Raw genomic sequence first — 25,911 nt, 5'->3', positions numbered from 1 at the left:
AAACAATCAGTATTATCAAGAAATTATTTCATTGAAATAAATATCTATCTATCGATCTGTCTATCTAGCTATCTTTCTAACTATCAATATATATATTTATATATATATATATCTATATAATCAGCTCACTTTACCATTTGCAGCTTATAACTATTAGCCACCAGGGGTCACTACTAACCAAAAGCAGTCATTCTACTTGTAAATTGTGCCAATCGAGTGGAACAGCAGCCTAGGATTCACCACTGCTTCATCTCATTTTCCAAGAGAATGCAGATGTAAAGTGTTTTTGATGGTACGCCTGTGCATATTGAAATATTCAGAGCATATTATGAATTTCAGTTAACACATCAGTAAGCATTTTGTCCATCGGTGAATTCAACCTTTTTTCTCAATCGGAATAGGCAAGGATAATGACAGATATATTTTACAATGTTAAAAAGTACATCATTTTATTTAATTGTGTGAATAAAAGGAACCGCCTCCCCGTCGGGGAATTGAACCCCGGTCTCCCACGTGACAGGCGGGGATACTGACCACTATACTAACGAGGACTTATTGGCATCAGTTAAACAGTGCTCACCTCCTTGGGGTTAAGGCATACCATCGATCAATTCACAGTATTGTAATAGGCAGATTTGCTGCTTTTGGTTAGGACAAGTAATCTTTTTTCCTAAATATTACAATACAGAAATTCCTAGCCAAAAACAATCAGTTTTATCAAGAAATTATTTCATTGAAATAAATATCTATCTATCGATCTGTCTATCTAGCTATCTTTCTAACTATCAATATATATATTTATATATATATATATCTATATAATCAGCTCACTTTACCATTTGCAGCTTATAACTATTAGCCACCAGGGGTCACTACTAACCAAAAGCAGTCATTCTACTTGTAAATTGTGCCAATCGAGTGAAACAGCAGCCTAGGATTCACCAGTGCTTCATCTCATTTTCCAAGAGAATGCAGATGTAAAGTATTTTTGATGGTACGCCTGTGCATATTGAAATATTCAGAGCATATTATGAATTTCAGTTAACACATCAGTAAGCATTTTGTTCATCAGTGAATTCAACCTTTTTTCTCAATCGGAATAGGCAAGGATAATGACAGATATATTTTACAATGTTAGAAAGTTCATCATTTTATTTAATTGTGTGAATAAAAGGAATCGCCTCCCCGTCTGGGAATTGAACCCCGGTCTCCCGCGTGACAGGCGGGGATACTGACCACTATACTAACGAGGACTTATTGGCATTAGTTAAACAGTGCTTACCTCCTTGGGGTTAAGGCATACCATCGATCAATTCACAGTATTGTAATAGGCAGATTTGCTGCTTTTGGTTAGGACAAGTAATCTTTTTTCCTAAATATTACAATACAGAAATTCCTAGCCAAAAACAATCAGTTTTATCAAGAAATGATTTCATTGAAATAAATATCTATCTATCGATCTGTCTATCTGGCTATCTTTCTAACTATCAATATATATATTTATATATATATATATATATATATCTATATAATCAGCTCACTTTACCATTTGCAGCTTATAACTATTAGCCACCAGGGGTCACTACTAACCAAAAGCAGTCATTCTACTTGTAAATTGTGCCAATCGAGTGGAACAGCAGCCTAGGATTCTCCACTGCTTCCACTCATTTTCCAAGAGAATGCAGATGTAAAGTGTTTTTGATGGTACGCCTGTGCATATTGAAATATTCAGAGCATATTCTGAATTTCAGTTAACACATCAGTAAGCATTTTGGCCATCACTGAATTCAACCTTTTTTCTCAATCGGACTAGGCATGGATAATGACAGATATATTTTACAATGTTAGAAAGTACATCATTTTATTTAATTGTGTGAATAAAAGGAATCACCTCCCTGTCGGGGAATTGAACCCTGGTCTCCCGCGTGACAGGAGGGGATACTGACCACTATACTAACGAGGACTTATTGGCATCAGTTGAACAGTGCTCACCTCCTTGGGGTTAAGGCATACCCTCGAACAATTGACAGTATTGTAATAGGCAGATGTACTGCTTTTGGTTAGGACAAGTCATCTTTTTTCCTAAATATTTCAATACAGAAATTATTAGCCAAAAACAATCAGTATTATCAAGAAATTATTTCATTGAAATAAATATCTATCTATCGATCTGTCTATCTAGCTATCTTTCTAACTATCAATATATATATTTATATATATATATCTATATAATCAGCTCACTTTACCATTTGCAGCTTATAACTATTAGCCACCAGGGGTCACTACTAACCAAAAGCAGTCATTCTACTTGTAAATTGTGCCAATCGAGTGGAACAGCAGCCTAGGATTCACCACTGCTTCATCTCATTTTCCAAGAGAATGCAGATGTAAAGTGTTTTTGATGGTACGCCTGTGCATATTGAAATATTCAGAGCATATTCTGAATTTCAGTTAACACATCAGTAAGCATTTTGTTCATCAGTGAATTCAACCTTTTTTCTCAATCGGAATAGGCAAGGATAATGACAGATATATTTTACAATGTTAGAAAGTTCATCATTTTATTTAATTGTGTGAATAAAAGGAATCGCCTCCCCGTCAGGGAATTGAACCCAGGTCTCCCGCGTGACAGGCGGGGATACTGACCACTATACTAACGAGGACTTATTGGCATTAGATAAACAGTGCTCACCTCCTTGGGGTTAAGGCATACCATCGATCAATTCACAGTATTGTAATAGGCAGATTTGCTGCTTTTGGTTAGGACAAGTAATCTTTTTTCCTAAATATTACAATACAGAAATTCCTAGCCAAAAACAATCAGTTTTATCAAGAAATGATTTCATTGAAATAAATATCTATCTATCGATCTGTCTATCTGGCTATCTTTCTAACTATCAATATATATATTTATATATATATATATATCTATATAATCAGCTCACTTTACCATTTGCAGCTTATAACTATTAGCCACCAGGGGTCACTACTAACCAAAAGCAGTCATTCTACTTGTAAATTGTGCCAATCGAGTGGAACAGCAGCCTAGGATTCACCACTGCTTCATCTCATTTTCCAAGAGAATGCAGATGTAAAGTGTTTTTGATGGTACGCCTGTGCATATTGAAATATTCAGAGCATATTCTGAATTTCAGTTAACACATCAGTAAGCATTTTGGCCATCACTGAATTCAACCTTTTTTCTCAATCGGACTAGGCATGGATAATGACAGATATATTTTACAATGTTAGAAAGTACATCATTTTATTTAATTGTGTGAATAAAAGGAATCGCCTCCCCGTCGGGGAATTGAACCCTGGTCTCCCGCGTGACAGGAGGGGATACTGACCACTATACTAACGAGGACTTATTGGCATCAGTTAAACAGTGCTCACCTCCTTGGGGTTAAGGCATACCCTCGATCAATTCACAGTATTGTAATAGGCAGATTTGCTGCTTTTCGTTAGGACAAGAAATCTTTTTTCCTAAATATTACAATACAGAAATTCCTAGCCAAAAACAATCAGTTTTATCAAGAAATTATTTCATTGAAATAAATATCTATCTATCGATCTGTCTATCTGGTATCTTTCTAACTATCAATATATATATTTATATATATATATATATCTATATAATCAGCTCACTTTACCATTTGCAGCTTATAATTATTAGCCACCAGGGGTCACTACTAACCAAAAGCAGTCATTCTACTTGTAAATTGTGCCAATCGAGTGGAACAGCAGCCTAGGATTCACCACTGCTTCATCTCATTTTCCAAGAGAATGCAGATGCAAAGTGTTTTTGATGGTACGCCTGTGCATATTGAAATATTCAGAGCATATTCTGAATTTCAGTTAACACATCAGTAAGCATTTTGGCCATCACTGAATTCAACCTTTTTTCTCAATCGGAATAGGCATGGATAATGACAGATATATTTTACAATGTTAGAAAGTACATCATTTTATTTAATTGTGTGAATAAAAGGAATCGCCTCCCCGTCGGGGAATTGAACCCGGGTCTCCCGCGTGACAGGCGGGGATACTGACCACTATACTAACGAGGACTTATTGGCATCAGTTAAACAGTGCTCACTTCCTTGGGATTAAGGCATACCCTCGAACAATTCACAGTATTGTAATAGGCAGATGTGCTGCTTTTGGTTAGGACAAGTCATCTTTTTTCCTAAATATTTCAATACAGAAATTATTAGCCAAAAACAATCAGTATTATCAAGAAATTATTTCATTGAAATAAATATCTATCTATCGATCTGTCTATCTAGCTATCTTTCTAACTATCAATATATATATTTATATATATATATATCTATATAATCAGCTCACTTTACCATTTGCAGCTTATAACTATTAGCCACCAGGGGTCACTACTAACCAAAAGCAGTCATTCTACTTGTAAATTGTGCCAATCGAGTGGAACAGCAGCCTAGGATTCACCACTGCTTCATCTCATTTTCCAAGAGAATGCAGATGTAAAGTGTTTTTGATGGTACGCCTGTGCATATTGAAATATTCAGAGCATATTATGAATTTCAGTTAACACATCAGTAAGCATTTTGTCCATCGGTGAATTCAACCTTTTTTCTCAATCGGAATAGGCAAGGATAATGACAGATATATTTTACAATGTTAAAAAGTACATCATTTTATTTAATTGTGTGAATAAAAGGAACCGCCTCCCCGTCGGGGAATTGAACCCCGGTCTCCCACGTGACAGGCGGGGATACTGACCACTATACTAACGAGGACTTATTGGCATCAGTTAAACAGTGCTCACCTCCTTGGGGTTAAGGCATACCATCGATCAATTCACAGTATTGTAATAGGCAGATGTGCTGCTTTTGGTTAGGACAAGTAATCTTTTTTCCTAAATATTTCAATACAGAAATTATTAGCCAAAAACAATCAGTATTATCAAGAAATTATTTCATTGAAATAAATATCTATCTATCGATCTGTCTATCTAGCTATCTTTCTAACTATCAATATATATATTTATATATATATATATATCTATATAATCAGCTCACTTTACCATTTGCAGCTTATAACTATTAGCCACCAGGGGTCACTACTAACCAAAAGCAGTCATTCTACTTGTAAATTGTGCCAATCGAGTGGAACAGCAGCCTAGGATTCACCACTGCTTCATCTCATTTTCCAAGAGAATGCAGATGTAAAGTGTTTTTGATGGTACGCCTGTGCATATTGAAATATTCAGAGCATATTATGAATTTCAGTTAACACATCAGTAAGCATTTTGTCCATCGGTGAATTCAACCTTTTTTCTCAATCGGAATAGGCAAGGATAATGACAGATATATTTTACAATGTTAAAAAGTACATCATTTTATTTAATTGTGTGAATAAAAGGAACCGCCTCCCCGTCGGGGAATTGAACCCCGGTCTCCCACGTGACAGGCGGGGATACTGACCACTATACTAACGAGGACTTATTGGCATCAGTTAAACAGTGCTCACCTCCTTGGGGTTAAGGCATACCATCGATCAATTCACAGTATTGTAATAGGCAGATTTGCTGCTTTTGGTTAGGACAAGTAATCTTTTTTCCTAAATATTACAATACAGAAATTCCTAGCCAAAAACAATCAGTTTTATCAAGAAATTATTTCATTGAAATAAATATCTATCTATCGATCTGTCTATCTAGCTATCTTTCTAACTATCAATATATATATTTATATATATATACATCTATATAATCAGCTCACTTTACCATTTGCAGCTTATAACTATTAGCCACCAGGGGTCACTACTAACCAAAAGCAGTCATTCTACTTGTAAATTGTGCCAATCGAGTGGAACAGCAGCCTAGGATTCACCAGTGCTTCATCTCATTTTCCAAGAGAATGCAGATGTAAAGTGTTTTTGATGGTACGCCTGTGCATATTGAAATATTCAGAGCATATTATGAATTTCAGTTAACACATCAGTAAGCATTTTGTTCATCAGTGAATTCAACCTTTTTTCTCAATCGGAATAGGCAAGGATAATGACAGATATATTTTACAATGTTAGAAAGTTCATCATTTTATTTAATTGTGTGAATAAAAGGAATCGCCTCCCCGTCTGGGAATTGAACCCCGGTCTCCCGCGTGACAGGCGGGGATACTGACCACTATACTAACGAGGACTTATTGGCATTAGTTAAACAGTGCTGACCTCCTTGGGGTTAAGGCATACCATCGATCAATTCACAGTATTGTAATAGGCAGATTTGCTGCTTTTGGTTAGGACAAGTAATCTTTTTTCCTAAATATTACAATACAGAAATTCCTAGCCAAAAACAATCAGTTTTATCAAGAAATGAGTTCATTGAAATAAATATCTATCTATCGATCTGTCTATCTGGCTATCTTTCTAACTATCAATATATATATTTATATATATATATATCTATCTATATAATCAGCTCACTTTACCATTTGCAGCTTATAACTATTAGCCACCAGGGGTCACTACTACCCAAAAGCAGTCATTCTACTTGTAAATTGTGCCAATCGAGTGGAACAGCAGCCTAGGATTCACCACTGCTTCATCTCATTTTCCAAGAGAATGCAGATGTAAAGTGTTTTTGATGGTACGCCTGTGCATATTGAAATATTCAGAGCATATTCTGAATTTCAGTTAACACATCAGTAAGCATTTTGGCCATCACTGAGTTCAACCTTTTTTCTCAATCGGAATAGGCATGGATAATGACAGATATATTTTACAATGTTAGAAAGTACATCATTTTATTTAATTGTGTGAATAAAAGGAATCGCCTCCCCGTCGGGGAATTGAACCCTGGTCTCCCGCGTGACAGGAGGGGATACTGACCACTATACTAACGAGGACTTATTGGCATCAGTTAAACAGTGCTCACCTATTTGGGGTTAAGGCATACCCTCGATCAATTCACAGTATTGTAATAGGCAGATTTGCTGCTTTTCGTTAGGACAAGAAATCTTTTTTCCTAAATATTACAATACAGAAATTCCTAGCCAAAAACAATCAGTTTTATCAAGAAATTATTTCATTGAAATAAATATCTATCTATCGATCTGTCTATCTGGCTATCTTTCTAACTATCAATATATATATTCACTGAAAAAACCATAGGTTATAGACCATATATAGTTAGGAATTAGCATTTACAAAACCTTGAAAATTCACTGAAAAAACCATAGGTTATAGACCATATATAGTTAGGAATTAGCATTTAAAAAACCTTATTTTACTCACACAAAACCATTGAAATTCCATATATAGTTAGTTGCACTAACTATATATCGTGCACCCGCAATCCACTGCTGATCATGTCACATATTACATCATTCATGACATGGTCAGTGACATCACTGATGACATCACTGATGACATCTCAAATGACATCACTGATGACATCACTGATGACATCACTGATGACATCATCCAGTGACTGTGTGTTTCTGTAATGTTTAAATATGTTTTAGATATTGAAGAATGAGTAGATGTATAACTGTCTGGACGAAGGATTTAGTAGGTGCATGACTGAATGTATGAGTGAGTGATTAAATGTGTCTCACTGAGTGCATGGGTTAGTGACTAAACTGTCTTAATTTGTGCATCATTATGTCTGTTGTTCTGTAAACTACTGCATGTGTTGATCAGTAGCTATATGATTAACTATATGGGTTATTGATTGATTGTCCAAGTATTTGTATGGGAGACTGAGTGTGTGTGTGGCTGGCTGGGAGGTGTGTGACTCTGTGCAGATCAATGTGTACTTGTATCAATGATTGTATAAGAAAGTAAGTATGTGTTACTATATGTTTGAAAATGTAAGGTGCTCTATGATTAACTGTATAGACAAGAAAATGGAAGTGTGATTGATTCTTTACAGGACTGACTAGGTGTGTGAGTAACTCCATGGATGAGTGGCAGAGTGTGAGTGTCTGTATAGGTGTATGAGTGCATATGATAGTGTTGTAAAGATGAGTGATTGTATGTATGAATGATTGTATGGGTGAATGAGTGAATGTGTGTGTAGACGTAGGAATCAGTGAGTACGTATGTAGTAACTAGTATTGGTGTGTCAATGGTTTCAAAAATTATACTCTGTATTTAACACTGGGTGAAACAGAGGTTATATTAAAATGTGAGGAGATGCATTGTATTGTCACATGAATGATATCATCAGTGATGTGGTCATTGATGTCAAATGAGATGTCATCAGTGATGTCATCAGTGATGTCATTTGAGATGTCATCAGTGATGTCATCAGTGATGTCACTGACCATGTCATGAATGATGTAATATGTGACATGATCAGCAGTGGATTGCGGGTGCGCGATATATAGTTAGTGCAACTAACTATATATGGAATTTCAATGGTTTTGTGTGAGTAAAATAAGGTTTTTTAAATGCTAATTCCTAACTATATATGGTCTATAACCTATGGTTTTTTCAGTGAATTTTCAAGGTTTTGTAAATGCTAATTCCTAACTATATATGGTCTATAACCTATGGTTTTTTCAGTGAATTTCAATGGTTTTTTAATAGCAAATATCATAGGCTGTCGAATGTCAAGTACGTGGTAAGTGAAAACATTTTCGTGTTTATGCACACTGATCTGCTTTGAATGGTGCCCCCCCCCCCTCATTTCTATTAGGAGTACTCTCTCTTTGCAGATAGTGAAAGGTAGTTAACGCAGGCCTTTGCCCCCGTTGTAATCCGTCGTGCCTGCTTCTCTCTCCATTTGATTGATTGTTATCCAAGTATTTACTGTTTTAGAATTAGTTCTCTTTGGTTCATTCTCTATTTACAAACAAACACAGAGTCGCAATACTCTGTTTAGTCTTTGCAGATAACGAAAAATCGTGTAAAAAAAAAGAAAAGGAATCGAGCAAAATCAGTAGGCCACTAATGGGATCTCTTTTTGACCTCGCTAAAATAGAAACATTAGGAACAACCCCTCATGAAAATACAAAACTAGTGAGATGAACTGAACTCCACACAATGATGGCTGCAAAACAGCTCGGCTCCGCCACCCACCCCGCCCAAAATAACGATAAAGAGCGGCTGCCATGATTGGTTGCGGAATGGCCACAACGGAGCTACGAAATGGTGCTGCTCTCATGCTAACCCCAGCTTCGGTCTGAAACATCCAGAAACACTGTAGACTACCAATTCGATCAGTTCCGGTAGCGCCCCAATGTAACCCGGTAGAGAAGAACTAGCCCTCCCCTCTTTGACTGATGGTTCTTGTTGCCTGTCCCTTCTGTTGTCATTTAACAGAACTATTTAGCCTGCTGAAAGGGGTTGTGTTTCGACCGCTGGTTGGTGGAGACATTTTGACTATATTCTGGACCTGCGTTGTCGCGTAATGCGTCATATGACGCGCCGGGTTAGCGCATCCGGAAGTCATCCGGGGCGCGCAGCGCGTAACGTAAGCATAACAAGTCATGTGACTTGTTAATAAAACTTTTCATTGGTTCATTTTACTTTTCCTATTCTAATGATGAAAGCCTTGGTCATATCACCTAAAAATTACGCTTTTAATTACTTCCGAACATTATTTTCTCTTAAATATATGTTATAATGTTCCAGGCTAATGTACTTTACCGGAAATTTTACAACTGTCCTGCAAGTAAAATATATTCTTTTTTCGAGAAAAAGAGCGTTTCTTCGTCCCATGACGGAGCCGTTGAGCAAAAGAGGGTCGACCTGCTGTCTTAGTCGCCGATACGCCTGAATATGAGATTCTTATCGATCACTTTATGTTGCAGGAATAGAAAACACAACAGCCCTTGACCATTTATCTTTACTGCGTTCCTTCGTATTATACCTTTTACCCTTCATGTAATTGGTCTGCTTTATTTCACTTGCCTTTTAATGATTCTAAAACAGTGACTATTATTAAAAACTTTACCAATGTATACACTACTTCCATGTTTTCTTTTAAAAACCTTTATTGTGAAAATTTCATTATACAAATACGAGCCTATAACCACGTGGGCCTGCCACGGAGCAAACTGTAATCGTATATGATGAATAGACATTTACACTGTAGAGGAACGTAACGGGCGGGCCATTAGGTTGCAAAAACTAAGGTGTCTAACAGTTACGGAATCGGTGGACGTACATTTTATAATTAAAATATGACAGGGCCAGTTACAATAAAATTATCTAGATATACATTTGCGGGCAAGTACCATGGGTGACGTTAATTCGAATTTTCAACAGTACAGTAATCAATAACACATCAGAACTTAATATCAATAGGGATGTCGAAATATTCAATCAATTCTCGTCCCCGCCCGCCATGTGCTTCAAAACTGCATACGTATCTCGTGATTTCAAGGTTCTGCAACCAGTACACAACAAGGAGTTACGAGTCCCATTTATTCCGGCGCCATTTTGGGCGAGGACGGGCAGGTCCAGGATATAGTCAAAATGTCTCTACCAACCATCGACTATGATGATGTTCATATGCTGTATTTATTAGAGTAACACTCATCTGCCCACATGAAATTAATTTACCACAATCTAAACATGTCATTTTAATCTTTCCAAAGTTCTTCTAAATATTTGGGACCGTTTCCCTTGCCTCTGAAGCTCTCAGTGCCACTTCTTTGATGAATGTACTAGCAGGTCAGGGGTTCTCCTCCAAATCTCTCTTTTATGCAGCACTATAATTAATTGGTGCCACCTCTCCATATGACGATGCATGGTATAGTTACCACAACTATATTTTTTTTCGGTTCCTCTGGAGAGTTCATCGTGGCAGATGAAGCGTGTAACATACCGGGCATTTACCTTTTTTTGCATGTACAGGAAAGGAAAAAAAAATCGAGCGTCCGAGTTCTAAGGTGTCCCAGGGCCATTTTAGTGGACCAGGCCCAAATCCAAAGAACAGGCCGCCATTTTGAGAGTCCTCTTGCAGCCGCCTGTCGCTGTAGCATCAAGAGCGGCCGAAACTCAGCTGAATGGCAACTGAAACGGTAAAGGGGCGCCCCACTACATTTCAGCATTGTAGGATGACCACACCAGTACAGCAACTTGCTAGACATCACCTCGGTGCCATCCGGATCTCGGCGCCCCACTGCAGATGAAGTGCCTCTCAACTATGAAACCACCACGGTGACATCCGGATCTTGGCGCGTTGTGCTGCCTTCGGCCTATTCGCACATCGGTCCGCTACTGACGCCATCTCACAGGCTAATGGGGTGACCCACGCCGAGTTTCAGCATTGTAGGATGACCACACCAACTTGCTAGACATCACCTCGGTGCCATCCGAATCTTGGCATCTCAACGCCTAGTGGTATCTTCCATACAGAAAATATTGTTACGCTGCCTTTGGCCCCATTCGCACATCAGTCCGCAACTTAGACATCACCTCGATGCCATCCGGATCTTGGCATCTCAGCGCCTTGTGGTGTCAGTCAGAAAATATTGTTGCGCTGCCTTTGGCCCCATTCGCACATCAGTCCGCTACTGACACCATCTCACAGGCCAATAGGGCGCCCCACGCCGACTTTTACCATTGTACGATGGCCACACCAGTGGCACAACTTGCTAGACATCACCTCGGTGCCATCCGAATCTTGGCATCTCAACGCCTAGTGGTATCTTCCATACAGAAAATCTTGTTACGCTACCTTTGGCCCCATTCGCACATCGGTCCGCAACTTAGACATCACCTCCGTGCCATCCGGATCTTGGCATCTCAGCGCCTTGTGGTGTATTCTCTTCAGAAAATATTGTTGAGCTGCCTTTGGCCCCATTCGCACATCGGTCCGCAACTTACACATCACCTCGGTGCCATCCGGATCTTGGCATCTCAGCGCCTTGTGGTGTCTTCTACTCCGAAAATATAGTAGAAAATATTGTTGCGCTGCCTTTGGCCCCATTCACACATCAGTCCGCTACTGACACCATCTCACAGGCCAACAGGGCGCCCCACGCCGACTTTTACCATTGTACGATGGCCACACCAGTGCCACAACTTGCTAGACACCACCTCGGTGCCATCCGGATCTTGGCATCTCAGCGCCTTGTGGTGTCTTCAAATCAGAAAATATTGTTGCGCTGCCTTTGGCCCCATTCGCACATCGGTCCGCTACTGACGCCATCTCACAGGCCAATGGGGCGCCCCACGCCGACTTTCAGCATTGTAGGATGGCCACACCAGTGCGGCAACTTACTAGACACCACCTCGGTGCCATCCGGATCTTGGCGCGTTGTGCTGCCTTCGGCCTATTCGCACATCGGTCCGCTACTGACGCAAACTCACAGGCCAACGGGGCGCCCCACGCCGACTTTCAGCATTGTTGGATGGCCACACCAGTGCGGCAACTTACTAGACACCACCTCGGTGCCATCCGGATCTTGGCGCGTTGTGCTGCCTTCGGCCTATTCGCACATCGGTCCGCTACTGACGCAAACTCACAGGCCAACGGGGCGCCCCACGCCGACTTTCAGCATTGTTGGATAGCCACACCAGTGCGGCAACTTACTAGACACCACCTCGGTGCCATCCGGATCTTGGCGCGTTGTGCTGCCTTCGGCCTATTCGCACATCGGTCCGCTACTGACGCCAACTCACAAGCCAACGGGGCGCCCCACGCCGACTTTCAGCATTGTAGGATGGCCACACCAGTGCTGCAACTTGCTGGACACCACCTCGGTGCCATCCGGATCTTGGCGCGTTGTGTTGCCTTCGGCCTATTCGCACATCGGTCCGCTACTGACGCCGCCTCACGTGCCAACGTATTTTCTCCTAATTTTACACCCTATGCCGCATAACAGGTCATGTGACTTGTTTATAAAACTTTTCATTGGTTCATTTTACTTTTGGTTTCCTAATGATGGAAGGCTTGATCATGTGACCTAAAAACAACACTTTTCATAGGATGAAAACTTTTTTTTTTCCCCAAACGATGAAAGCCCCACCTTGTTTCTGGATGTTTCAGACTGAAGCTGGCGTCAGCATGAAAGCACCACCATCTCGTAGCTCAGTCGTGGTCATTCCGCGAGCAATCATGGCAGCCGCTCCCCACCAGAAGCCTGCAGGAGTCGGAGCCCCCAAAACTTTTGATGAATTCTCAAGGCGGAGGGGACGCTTTCGAGAATGAGGTCCAAGACCTAGCAGACAAGCGTCCGATTTCCAAGGTGTCAGTGGACCAGGCCCAAAAAGGAAACAGCCTGCCGCCATTTTGAGAGTCCTGTGACAGCCGCCTATCGCTGCACCGCAAGAGTGGGCGCAACTCAGCTGAATTGCGGCTTTTGACACAGTGGACCAAAAACGGACGGAATGGCAACTGAAACGGTAAAGGGGCGCCCAACTACAACAGACGAGACTCCACCTGGAGAGGCCCATTCACGCCGCCTCCCCCGGGGCGCTCCACGCCGTTATTCGGAGCAGCATTGTAGGATACCAAAACCAGTGCGGCAACTTACTGGACATCACCTTGGTGCCATCGTTCTGCTGCCTTGGAACTATACGCGCAACAGTTTGCTACTGATGACCCACCCCCCGCGACGCCCCATGCCGTTATTTGCTGGGTGGCAACTTACTAGACATCACTTTCGTGTCATCTAGATTTCGGCGCGTTCTGCTGCCTTGGAACTATTCGCACAACAGTTTGCTACTGATGACCCACCCCCCGCGACGCCCCACGCCGGAAATCTGGACGTTGTGCTGCGTTGGGACTATTCGCACAGCCGACCGCTACTTCGTTGTTTTTCCCTAAAAATGTTTATATGTTATTACTATTTTTGTTTTCTTGTATATATTTATAAATTATTAAAGTTTTATAATCTTACTACTTTGTCGGAGTGCTATATATTTTTAATGTGACACATAATTGTAAAAACTTTGATGTACAAAGAGTCATCCCTGGAATCTTCCGCTTCAGGCTCGGTCCCCTCCCCAATCACAATACAGGATGGTTTTCAGATAATAGCAACGCTTCTGCTGTGACGGATCTCATCGAGTGTGGGCCTTGATCTACTATAACTCCTTTGAAGAGGGGTGATTCTTTACAGCTGTGGCCATAAACTACCCTAGGACCAGCCTGGACAATCGGACACAGAGGAAAAGGAGTGTCACAGGGTGCGGTAGTGAATAGGGCGAAAGGGAGGTGTCGGGCGGGCACAGGGTGTGATTCTCAGGGAACAGCAGCGCAGATGGGGGAGGTTTATTACCCATGCATAAGACAGAGAGCGGGGGTGACCACTGCCTGGGGGAGATGCTTGCGAGGGTGGGGAGCCATGCTAAGGATCGACAGCGTGCACAGAGTGGGTCTGGTCAAGGCATCTAAAATGGCTGCCGTGCACGACAAAAGTGTGGCATTTGAAAAAAGACAAGATGGCGCAGACAATGTTTTTCAACACTTCCTGATTTCCTTCGAATCGAACGTTAACAGACGTTGGGGCATATTACCAAAGTTAAGCGATATTTATCCCTAACGATGCTTAGCAACAATTTTTTTACCGTCAGAAATTATCGCAGATAAACCTTGCTATTATCAAGGTTTATCGGAAATACGATAAAAAACGACCGCAATGCATTAATATCGCTGAAAACTCAGCGATATTCATGCATTACCGAGCTAATGCTCTTAGCCATGTTATCCACCTCCCATTGGATAACATGGCTAAGAACTGCTCAGGGCAGGTGGTAGCTTTTAGAGATATTCGCCCTTATCTCGAATATTTCCAAAAGTTGATAATAGGAGATAGCGATGTTAGCGACTGTTTCCAGTCGCTAACATCTTGGCATGCCCACTTTGCATGTCATTAGTGATAAATATCACTCACATGCAAAGTGGGGCCCAAGATGGTCGCTATCTTCTACTAGCCATCGCTAACTGGTGTTAGCAACAGCTAGGTAATACACATATAATTTTATCTCCGCGAAGCGGAGCGCTGTTACAGATATATATCTTGTTTCTGAACGTTAATTTTTCAAATTTGCACTGAAGCACATATATTGAGACCTAGCAAAGGCACATCGGGCTACCAGTCCCTACAATTTTGCCAAGTTTCGTGCAAATCCATTCAGCTGTTCGATCCTACCGAGAGACAAGATGGCGGCCGCTACGGACTGTTTGGAATGTTTACAGACACCGGAGAGCCAATCAGCTTCGCTTCGCAAAGCTCCGTAACGCGAAAAGTACGCGAAGCGGTGCGCTGTTACAGATATATACCTTTTTTTGAACGTTAATTTCTCAAAATCCACTGGAGCACATATATTGAGATCTAGCAAAGGCACATCGGGCTACCAGTCCCTACAATTTTGCCAAGTTTCGTGCAAATCCATTCAGCTGTTCGATTATTATTATTTTTATATTTTTTTTGCCCCGCGGGGCCCTTTTAAAACCTCCACATCAAACCTAGGGGGTGAGCGACAATGTACTATGCCCCCTTATGGTAATTTGCTTTGGCCTCCTCTTGTCTCTCGATCCTACCGAGAGACAAGATGGCGGCCGCTACGGACTGTTTGGAATGTTGACAGACGCCGGAGAACCAATCAGCTTCGCTTCACAAAGCTCCGTTGCGCGAAAAGTCCGCGAACCAGAGCGCTGCCCGGTCCGCTGTTACAGATATATATCTTTTTTTAAACGTTAATTTCTCAAAATCCACTGGAGCACATATATTGAGACCTACAAAAGGCACATCGGGCTACCAGTCCCTACAATTTTGCCAAGTTTCGTGCAAATCCATTCAGCCGTTCGGGCTAAAAGTGAGGCCAACCGCCCTATGGAAATTAACATGGGAAAAACGCGTTTTGGGACCCCCCTTTTTTATCGCCCCCCCCTTGACGAACCCCCCCCAAATTTTCAAGGGCTGCTCAGAAACAAAATGTGCCATTTTCCTGAAAATTTCAGCCAATTCCGTCCACAAACGCCAAAGTTATTAGACATAGAATTTTCAAAAAACCCATAGAGAAAAAATCCTAACTATATATACCTACTGGCGACCGCCAGTAGGTAATTTATATATATATATATCTATATAATCAGCTCACTTTACCATTTGCAGCTTATAACTATTAGCCACCAGGGGTCACTACTAACCAAAAGCAGTCATTCTACTTGTAAATTGTGCCAATCGAGTGGAACAGCAGCCTAGGATTCACCACTGCTTCATCTCATTTTCCAAGAGAATGCAGATGTAAAGTGTTTTTGATGGTACGCCTGTGCATATTGAAATATTCAGAGCATATTCTGAATTTCAGTTAACACATCAGTAAGCATTTTGTTCATCAGTGAATTCAACCTTTTTTCTCAATCGGAATAGGCAAGGATAATGACAGATATATTTTACAATGTTAGAAAGTTCATCATTTTATTTAATTGTGTGAATAAAAGGAATCGCCTCCCCGTCGGGGAATTGAACCCCGGTCTCCCGCGTGACAGGCGGGGATACTGACCACTATACTAACGAGGACTTATTGGCATCAGTTAAACAGTGCTCACCTCCTTGGGGTTAAGGCATACCCTCGAACAATTCACAGTATTGTAATAGGCAGATGTGCTGCTTTTGGTTAGGACAAGTCATCTTTTTTCCTAAATATTTCAATACAGAAATTATTAGCCAAAAACAATCAGTATTATCAAGAAATGATTTCATTGAAATAAATATCTATCTATCGATCTGTCTATCTAGCTATCTTTCTAACTATCAATATATATATTTATATATATATATATATATCTATATAATCAGCTCACTTTACCATTTGCAGCTTATAACTATTAGCCACCAGGGGTCACTACTAACCAAAAGCAGTCATTCTACTTGTAAATTGTGCCAATCGAGTGGAACAGCAGCCTAGGATTCACCACTGCTTCATCTCATTTTCCAAGAGAATGCAGATGTAAAGTGTTTTTGATGGTACGCCTGTGCATATTGAAATATTCAGAGCATAATATGAATTTCAGTTAACACATCAGTAAGCATTTTGTTCATCAGTGAATTCAACCTTTTTTCTCAATCGGAATAGGCAAGGATAATGACAGATATATTTTACAATGTTAGAAAGTTCATCATTTTATTTAATTGTGTGAATAAAAGGAATCGCCTCCCCATCTGGGAATTGAACCCCGGTCTCCCGCGTGACAGGCGGGGATACTGACCACTATACTAACGAGGACTTATTGGCATCAGTTAAACAGTGCTCACCTCCTTGGGGTTAAGGCATACCCTCGATCAATTCACAGTATTGTAATAGGCAGATGTGCTGCTTTTGGTTAGGACAAGTCATCTTTTTTCCTAAATATTTCAATACAGAAATTATTAGCCAAAAACAATCAGTATTATCAAGAAATTATTTCATTGAAATAAATATCTATCTATCGATCTGTCTATCTAGCTATCTTTCTAACTATCAATATATATATTTATATATATATATATCTATATAATCAGCTCACTTTACCATTTGCAGCTTATAACTAATAGCCACCAGGGGTCACTACTAACCAAAAGCAGACATTCTACTTGTAAATTGTGCCAATCGAGTGGAACAGCAGCCTAGGATTCACCACTGCTTCATCTCATTTTGCAAGAGAATGCAGATGTAAAGTGTTTTTGATGGTACGCCTGTGCATATTGAAATATTCAGAGCATATTATGAATTTCAGTTAACACATCAGTAAGCATTTTGTCCATCGGTGAATTCAACCTTTTTTCTCAATCGGAATAGGCAAGGATAATGACAGATATATTTTACAATGTTAAAAAGTACATCATTTTATTTAATTGTGTGAATAAAAGGAACCACCTCCCCGTCGGGGAATTGAACCCCAGTCTCCCACGTGACAGGCGGGGATACTGACCACTATACTAACGAGGACTTATTGGCATCAGTTAAACAGTGCTCACCTCCTTGGGGTTAAGGCATACCATCGATCAATTCACAGTATTGTAATAGGCAGATTTGCTGCTTTTGGTTAGGACAAGTAATCTTTTTTCCTAAATATTACAATACAGAAATTCCTAGCCAAAAACAATCAGTTTTATCAAGAAATTATTTCATTGAAATAAATATCTATCTATCGATCTGTCTATCTAGCTATCTTTCTAACTATCAATATATATATTTATATATATATATATCTATATAATCAGCTCACTTTACCATTTGCAGCTTATAACTATTAGCCACCAGGGGTCACTACTAACCAAAAGCAGTCATTCTACTTGTAAATTGTGCCAATCGAGTGGAACAGCAGCCTAGGATTCACCAGTGCTTCATCTCATTTTCCAAGAGAATGCAGATGTAAAGTGTTTTTGATGGTACGCCTGTGCATATTGAAATATTCAGAGCATATTATGAATTTCAGTTAACACATCAGTAAGCATTTTGTCCATCGGTGAATTCAACCTTTTTTCTCAATCGGAATAGGCAAGGATAATGACAGATATATTTTACAATGTTAAAAAGTACATCATTTTATTTAATTGTGTGAATAAAAGGAATCGCCTCCCCGTCGAGGAATTGAACCCCGGTCTCCCGCATGACAGGCGGGGATACTAACCACTATACTAACGAGGACTTATTGGCATCAGTTAAACAGTGCTCACCTCCTTGGGGTTAAGGCATACCATCAATCAATTCACAGTATTGTAATAGGCAGATTTGCTGCTTTTGGTTAGGACAAGTAATCTTTTTTCCTAAATATTACAATACAGAAATTCCTAGCCAAAAACAATCAGTTTTATCAAGAAATTATTTCATTGAAATAAATATCTATCTATCGATCTGTCTATCTGGCTATCTTTCTAACTATCAATATATATATTTATATATATATATATATATATCTATATAATCAGCTCACTTTACCATTTGCAGCTTATAACTATTAGCCACCAGGGGTCACTACTAACCAAAAGCAGTCATTCTACTTGTAAATTGTGCCAATCGAGTGGAACAGCAGCCTAGGATTCACCACTGCTTCATCTCATTTTCCAAGAGAATGCAGATGTAAAGTGTTTTTGATGGTACGCCTGTGCATATTGAAATATTCAGAGCATATTCTGAATTTCAGTTAACACATCAGTAAGCATTTTGGCCATCACTGAATTCAACCTTTTTTCTCAATCGGAATAGGCATGGATAATGACAGATATATTTTACAATGTTAGAAAGTACATCATTTTATTTAATTGTGTGAATAAAAGGAATCGCCTCCCCGTCGGGGAATTGAACCCCGGTCTCTCGCGTGACAGGAGGGGATACTGACCACTATACTAACGAGGACTTATTGGCATCAGTTAAACAGTGCTCACCACCTTGGGGTTAAGGCATACCCTCGATCAATTCACAGAATTGTAATAGGCAGATTTGCTGCTTTTCGTTAGGACAAGAAATCTTTTTTCCTAAATATTACAATACAGAAATTCCTAGCCAAAAACAATCAGTTTTATCAAGAAATTATTTCATTGAACTAAATATCTATCGATCTGTCTATCTGGCTATCTTTCTAACTATCAATATATATATTTATATATATATATATATATATATATAATCAGCTCACTTTACCATTTGCAGCTTATAACTATTAGCCACCAGGGGTCACTACTAACCAAAAGCAGTCATTCTACTTGTAAATTGTGCCAATCGAGTGGAACAGCAGCCTAGGATTCACCACTGCTTCATCTCATTTTCCAAGAGAATGCAGATGTAAAGTGTTTTTGATGGTACGCCTGTGCATATTGAAATATTCAGAGCATATTATGAATTTCAGTTAACACATCAGTAAGCATTTTGTTCATCAGTGAATTCAACCTTTTTTCTCAATCGGAATAGGCAAGGATAATGACAGATATATTTTACAATGTGAGAAAGTTCATCATTTTATTTAATTGTGTGAATAAAAGGAATCGCCTCCCCGTTGGGGAATTGAACCCTGGTCTCCCGCGTGACAGGAGGGGATACTGACCACTATACTAACGAGGACTTATTGGCATCAGTTAAACAGTGCTCACCTCCTTGGGGTTAAGGCATACCATCGATCAATTCACAGTATTGTAATAGGCAGATTTGCTGCTTTTGGTTAGGACAAGTAATCTTTTTTCCTTAATATTACAATACAGAAATTCCTAGCCAAAAACAATCAGTTTTATCAAGAAATTATTTCATTGAAATAAATATCTATCTATCGATCTGTCTATCTAGCTATCTTTCTAACTATCAATATATATATTTATATATATATATATCTATATAATCAGCTCACTTTACCATTTGCAGCTTATAACTATTAGCCACCAGGGGTCACTACTAACCAAAAGCAGTCATTCTACTTGTAAATTGTGCCAATCGAGTGGAACAGCAGCCTAGGATTCACCAGTGCTTCATCTCATTTTCCAAGAGAATGCAGATGTAAAGTGTTTTTGATGGTACGCCTGTGCATATTGAAATATTCAGAGCATATTATGAATTTCAGTTAACACATCAGTAAGCATTTTGTTCATCAGTGAATTGAACCTTTTTTCTCAATCGGAATAGGCAAGGATAATGACAGATATATTTTACAATGTTAGAAAGTTCATCATTTTATTTAATTGTGTGAATAAAAGGAATCGCCTCCCCGTCTGGGAATTGAACCCCGGTCTCCCGCGTGACAGGCAGGGATACTGACCACTATACTAATGAGGACTTATTGGCATTAGTTAAACAGTGCTCACCTCCTTGGGGTTAAGGCATACCATCGATCAATTCACAGTATTGTAATAGGCAGATTTGCTGCTTTTGGTTAGGACAAGTAATCTTTTTTCCTAAATATTACAATACAGAAATTCCTAGCCAAAAACAATCAGTTTTATCAAGAAATGATTTCATTGAAATAAATATCTATCTATCGATCTGTCTATCTGGCTATCTTTCTAACTATCAATATATATATTTATATATATATATATATATCTATATAATCAGCTCACTTTACCATTTGCAGCTTATAACTATTAGCCACCAGGGGTCACTACTAACCAAAAGCAGTCATTCTACTTGTAAATTGTGCCAATCGAGTGGAACAGCAGCCTAGGATTCACCACTGCTTCATCTCATTTTCCAAGAGAATGCAGATGTAAAGTGTTTTTGATGGTACGCCTGTGCATATTGAAATATTCAGAGCATATTCTGAATTTCAGTTAACACATCAGTAAGCATTTTGGCCATCACTGAATTCAACCTTTTTTCTCAATCGGAATAGGCATGGATAATGACAGATATATTTTACAATGTTAGAAAGTACATCATTTTATTTAATTGTGTGAATAAAAGGAATCGCCTCCCCGTCGGGGAATTGAACCCCGGTCTCTCGCGTGACAGGAGGGGATACTGACCACTATACTAACGAGGACTTATTGGCATCAGTTAAACAGTGCTCACCACCTTGGGGTTAAGGCATACCCTCGATCAATTCACAGAATTGTAATAGGCAGATTTGCTGCTTTTCGTTAGGACAAGAAATCTTTTTTCCTAAATATTACAATACAGAAATTCCTAGCCAAAAACAATCAGTTTTATCAAGAAATTATTTCATTGAACTAAATATCTATCGATCTGTCTATCTGGCTATCTTTCTAACTATCAATATATATATTTATATATATATATATATATATATCTATATAATCAGCTCACTTTACCATTTGCAGCTTATAACTATTAGCCACCAGGGGTCACTACTAACCAAAAGCAGTCATTCTACTTGTAAATTGTGCCAATCGAGTGGAACAGCAGCCTAGGATTCTCCACTGCTTCCACTCATTTTCCAAGAGAATGCAGATGTAAAGTGTTTTTGATGGTACGCCTGTGCATATTGAAATATTCAGAGCATATTCTGAATTTCAGTTAACACATCAGTAAGCATTTTGGCCATCACTGAATTCAACCTTTTTTCTCAATCGGACTAGGCATGGATAATGACAGATATATTTTACAATGTTAGAAAGTACATCATTTTATTTAATTGTGTGAATAAAAGGAATCACCTCCCTGTCGGGGAATTGAACCCTGGTCTCCCGCGTGACAGGAGGGGATACTGACCACTATACTAACGAGGACTTATTGGCATCAGTTGAACAGTGCTCACCTCCTTGGGGTTAAGGCATACCCTCGAACAATTGACAGTATTGTAATAGGCAGATGTACTGCTTTTGGTTAGGACAAGTCATCTTTTTTCCTAAATATTTCAATACAGAAATTATTAGCCAAAAACAATCAGTATTATCAAGAAATTATTTCATTGAAATAAATATCTATCTATCGATCTGTCTATCTAGCTATCTTTCTAACTATCAATATATATATTTATATATATATATCTATATAATCAGCTCACTTTACCATTTGCAGCTTATAACTATTAGCCACCAGGGGTCACTACTAACCAAAAGCAGTCATTCTACTTGTAAATTGTGCCAATCGAGTGGAACAGCAGCCTAGGATTCACCACTGCTTCATCTCATTTTCCAAGAGAATGCAGATGTAAAGTGTTTTTGATGGTACGCCTGTGCATATTGAAATATTCAGAGCATATTCTGAATTTCAGTTAACACATCAGTAAGCATTTTGTTCATCAGTGAATTCAACCTTTTTTCTCAATCGGAATAGGCAAGGATAATGACAGATATATTTTACAATGTTAGAAAGTTCATCATTTTATTTAATTGTGTGAATAAAAGGAATCGCCTCCCCGTCAGGGAATTGAACCCAGGTCTCCCGCGTGACAGGCGGGGATACTGACCACTATACTAACGAGGACTTATTGGCATTAGATAAACAGTGCTCACCTCCTTGGGGTTAAGGCATACCATCGATCAATTCACAGTATTGTAATAGGCAGATTTGCTGCTTTTGGTTAGGACAAGTAATCTTTTTTCCTAAATATTACAATACAGAAATTCCTAGCCAAAAACAATCAGTTTTATCAAGAAATGATTTCATTGAAATAAATATCTATCTATCGATCTGTCTATCTGGCTATCTTTCTAACTATCAATATATATATTTATATATATATATATATCTATATAATCAGCTCACTTTACCATTTGCAGCTTATAACTATTAGCCACCAGGGGTCACTACTAACCAAAAGCAGTCATTCTACTTGTAAATTGTGCCAATCGAGTGGAACAGCAGCCTAGGATTCACCACTGCTTCATCTCATTTTCCAAGAGAATGCAGATGTAAAGTGTTTTTGATGGTACGCCTGTGCATATTGAAATATTCAGAGCATATTCTGAATTTCAGTTAACACATCAGTAAGCATTTTGGCCATCACTGAATTCAACCTTTTTTCTCAATCGGACTAGGCATGGATAATGACAGATATATTTTACAATGTTAGAAAGTACATCATTTTATTTAATTGTGTGAATAAAAGGAATCGCCTCCCCGTCGGGGAATTGAACCCTGGTCTCCCGCGTGACAGGAGGGGATACTGACCACTATACTAACGAGGACTTATTGGCATCAGTTAAACAGTGCTCACCTCCTTGGGGTTAAGGCATACCCTCGATCAATTCACAGTATTGTAATAGGCAGATTTGCTGCTTTTCGTTAGGACAAGAAATCTTTTTTCCTAAATATTACAATACAGAAATTCCTAGCCAAAAACAATCAGTTTTATCAAGAAATTATTTCATTGAAATAAATATCTATCTATCGATCTGTCTATCTGGTATCTTTCTAACTATCAATATATATATTTATATATATATATATATCTATATAATCAGCTCACTTTACCATTTGCAGCTTATAATTATTAGCCACCAGGGGTCACTACTAACCAAAAGCAGTCATTCTACTTGTAAATTGTGCCAATCGAGTGGAACAGCAGCCTAGGATTCACCACTGCTTCATCTCATTTTCCAAGAGAATGCAGATGCAAAGTGTTTTTGATGGTACGCCTGTGCATATTGAAATATTCAGAGCATATTCTGAATTTCAGTTAACACATCAGTAAGCATTTTGGCCATCACTGAATTCAACCTTTTTTCTCAATCGGAATAGGCATGGATAATGACAGATATATTTTACAATGTTAGAAAGTACATCATTTTATTTAATTGTGTGAATAAAAGGAATCGCCTCCCCGTCGGGGAATTGAACCCGGGTCTCCCGCGTGACAGGCGGGGATACTGACCACTATACTAACGAGGACTTATTGGCATCAGTTAAACAGTGCTCACTTCCTTGGGATTAAGGCATACCCTCGAACAATTCACAGTATTGTAATAGGCAGATGTGCTGCTTTTGGTTAGGACAAGTCATCTTTTTTCCTAAATATTTCAATACAGAAATTATTAGCCAAAAACAATCAGTATTATCAAGAAATTATTTCATTGAAATAAATATCTATCTATCGATCTGTCTATCTAGCTATCTTTCTAACTATCAATATATATATTTATATATATATATATCTATATAATCAGCTCACTTTACCATTTGCAGCTTATAACTATTAGCCACCAGGGGTCACTACTAACCAAAAGCAGTCATTCTACTTGTAAATTGTGCCAATCGAGTGGAACAGCAGCCTAGGATTCACCACTGCTTCATCTCATTTTCCAAGAGAATGCAGATGTAAAGTGTTTTTGATGGTACGCCTGTGCATATTGAAATATTCAGAGCATATTATGAATTTCAGTTAACACATCAGTAAGCATTTTGTCCATCGGTGAATTCAACCTTTTTTCTCAATCGGAATAGGCAAGGATAATGACAGATATATTTTACAATGTTAAAAAGTACATCATTTTATTTAATTGTGTGAATAAAAGGAACCGCCTCCCCGTCGGGGAATTGAACCCCGGTCTCCCACGTGACAGGCGGGGATACTGACCACTATACTAACGAGGACTTATTGGCATCAGTTAAACAGTGCTCACCTCCTTGGGGTTAAGGCATACCATCGATCAATTCACAGTATTGTAATAGGCAGATGTGCTGCTTTTGGTTAGGACAAGTAATCTTTTTTCCTAAATATTTCAATACAGAAATTATTAGCCAAAAACAATCAGTATTATCAAGAAATTATTTCATTGAAATAAATATCTATCTATCGATCTGTCTATCTAGCTATCTTTCTAACTATCAATATATATATTTATATATATATATATATCTATATAATCAGCTCACTTTACCATTTGCAGCTTATAACTATTAGCCACCAGGGGTCACTACTAACCAAAAGCAGTCATTCTACTTGTAAATTGTGCCAATCGAGTGGAACAGCAGCCTAGGATTCACCACTGCTTCATCTCATTTTCCAAGAGAATGCAGATGTAAAGTGTTTTTGATGGTACGCCTGTGCATATTGAAATATTCAGAGCATATTATGAATTTCAGTTAACACATCAGTAAGCATTTTGTCCATCGGTGAATTCAACCTTTTTTCTCAATCGGAATAGGCAAGGATAATGACAGATATATTTTACAATGTTAAAAAGTACATCATTTTATTTAATTGTGTGAATAAAAGGAACCGCCTCCCCGTCGGGGAATTGAACCCCGGTCTCCCACGTGACAGGCGGGGATACTGACCACTATACTAACGAGGACTTATTGGCATCAGTTAAACAGTGCTCACCTCCTTGGGGTTAAGGCATACCATCGATCAATTCACAGTATTGTAATAGGCAGATTTGCTGCTTTTGGTTAGGACAAGTAATCTTTTTTCCTAAATATTACAATACAGAAATTCCTAGCCAAAAACAATCAGTTTTATCAAGAAATTATTTCATTGAAATAAATATCTATCTATCGATCTGTCTATCTAGCTATCTTTCTAACTATCAATATATATATTTATATATATATACATCTATATAATCAGCTCACTTTACCATTTGCAGCTTA

The 25,911-nt window shown here is 38.9% G+C and overlaps 9 non-coding genes across 9 annotated transcripts; all 9 read right to left on the bottom strand.

Moving 5' to 3' along the window:
• Positions 1-479: 479 nt before the first annotated feature.
• Positions 480-551, bottom strand: TRNAD-GUC (transfer RNA aspartic acid (anticodon GUC)). The gene has a single exon. It is a non-coding gene; the product is annotated as a tRNA-Asp (tRNA).
• Positions 552-2,591: 2,040 nt separating this feature from the next.
• TRNAD-GUC (transfer RNA aspartic acid (anticodon GUC)) lies at positions 2,592-2,663 on the bottom strand. Its single transcript has one exon. It is a non-coding gene; the product is annotated as a tRNA-Asp (tRNA).
• Positions 2,664-4,700: 2,037 nt separating this feature from the next.
• TRNAD-GUC (transfer RNA aspartic acid (anticodon GUC)) lies at positions 4,701-4,772 on the bottom strand. The gene has a single exon. It is a non-coding gene; the product is annotated as a tRNA-Asp (tRNA).
• A 632-nt stretch (positions 4,773-5,404) lies between these two features.
• TRNAD-GUC (transfer RNA aspartic acid (anticodon GUC)) lies at positions 5,405-5,476 on the bottom strand. Its single transcript has one exon. It is a non-coding gene; the product is annotated as a tRNA-Asp (tRNA).
• A 10,918-nt stretch (positions 5,477-16,394) lies between these two features.
• TRNAD-GUC (transfer RNA aspartic acid (anticodon GUC)) lies at positions 16,395-16,466 on the bottom strand. Its single transcript has one exon. It is a non-coding gene; the product is annotated as a tRNA-Asp (tRNA).
• A 2,038-nt stretch (positions 16,467-18,504) lies between these two features.
• Positions 18,505-18,576, bottom strand: TRNAD-GUC (transfer RNA aspartic acid (anticodon GUC)). Its single transcript has one exon. It is a non-coding gene; the product is annotated as a tRNA-Asp (tRNA).
• A 4,152-nt stretch (positions 18,577-22,728) lies between these two features.
• On the bottom strand, positions 22,729-22,800 carry TRNAD-GUC (transfer RNA aspartic acid (anticodon GUC)). Its single transcript has one exon. It is a non-coding gene; the product is annotated as a tRNA-Asp (tRNA).
• A 2,037-nt stretch (positions 22,801-24,837) lies between these two features.
• Positions 24,838-24,909, bottom strand: TRNAD-GUC (transfer RNA aspartic acid (anticodon GUC)). The gene has a single exon. It is a non-coding gene; the product is annotated as a tRNA-Asp (tRNA).
• Positions 24,910-25,541: 632 nt separating this feature from the next.
• On the bottom strand, positions 25,542-25,613 carry TRNAD-GUC (transfer RNA aspartic acid (anticodon GUC)). Its single transcript has one exon. It is a non-coding gene; the product is annotated as a tRNA-Asp (tRNA).
• Between the last annotated feature and the right edge of the window lie 298 nt (positions 25,614-25,911).

The sequence above is a fragment of the Lissotriton helveticus genome, chromosome 1_2 (assembly GCF_964261635.1).
Source record: "Lissotriton helveticus chromosome 1_2, aLisHel1.1, whole genome shotgun sequence".
Lineage (NCBI taxonomy): Eukaryota > Metazoa > Chordata > Amphibia > Caudata > Salamandridae > Lissotriton > Lissotriton helveticus.
The sequence above is the reverse complement of the archived record's forward strand: the minus strand, read 5'-3'. Positions and strand labels throughout refer to the sequence as shown.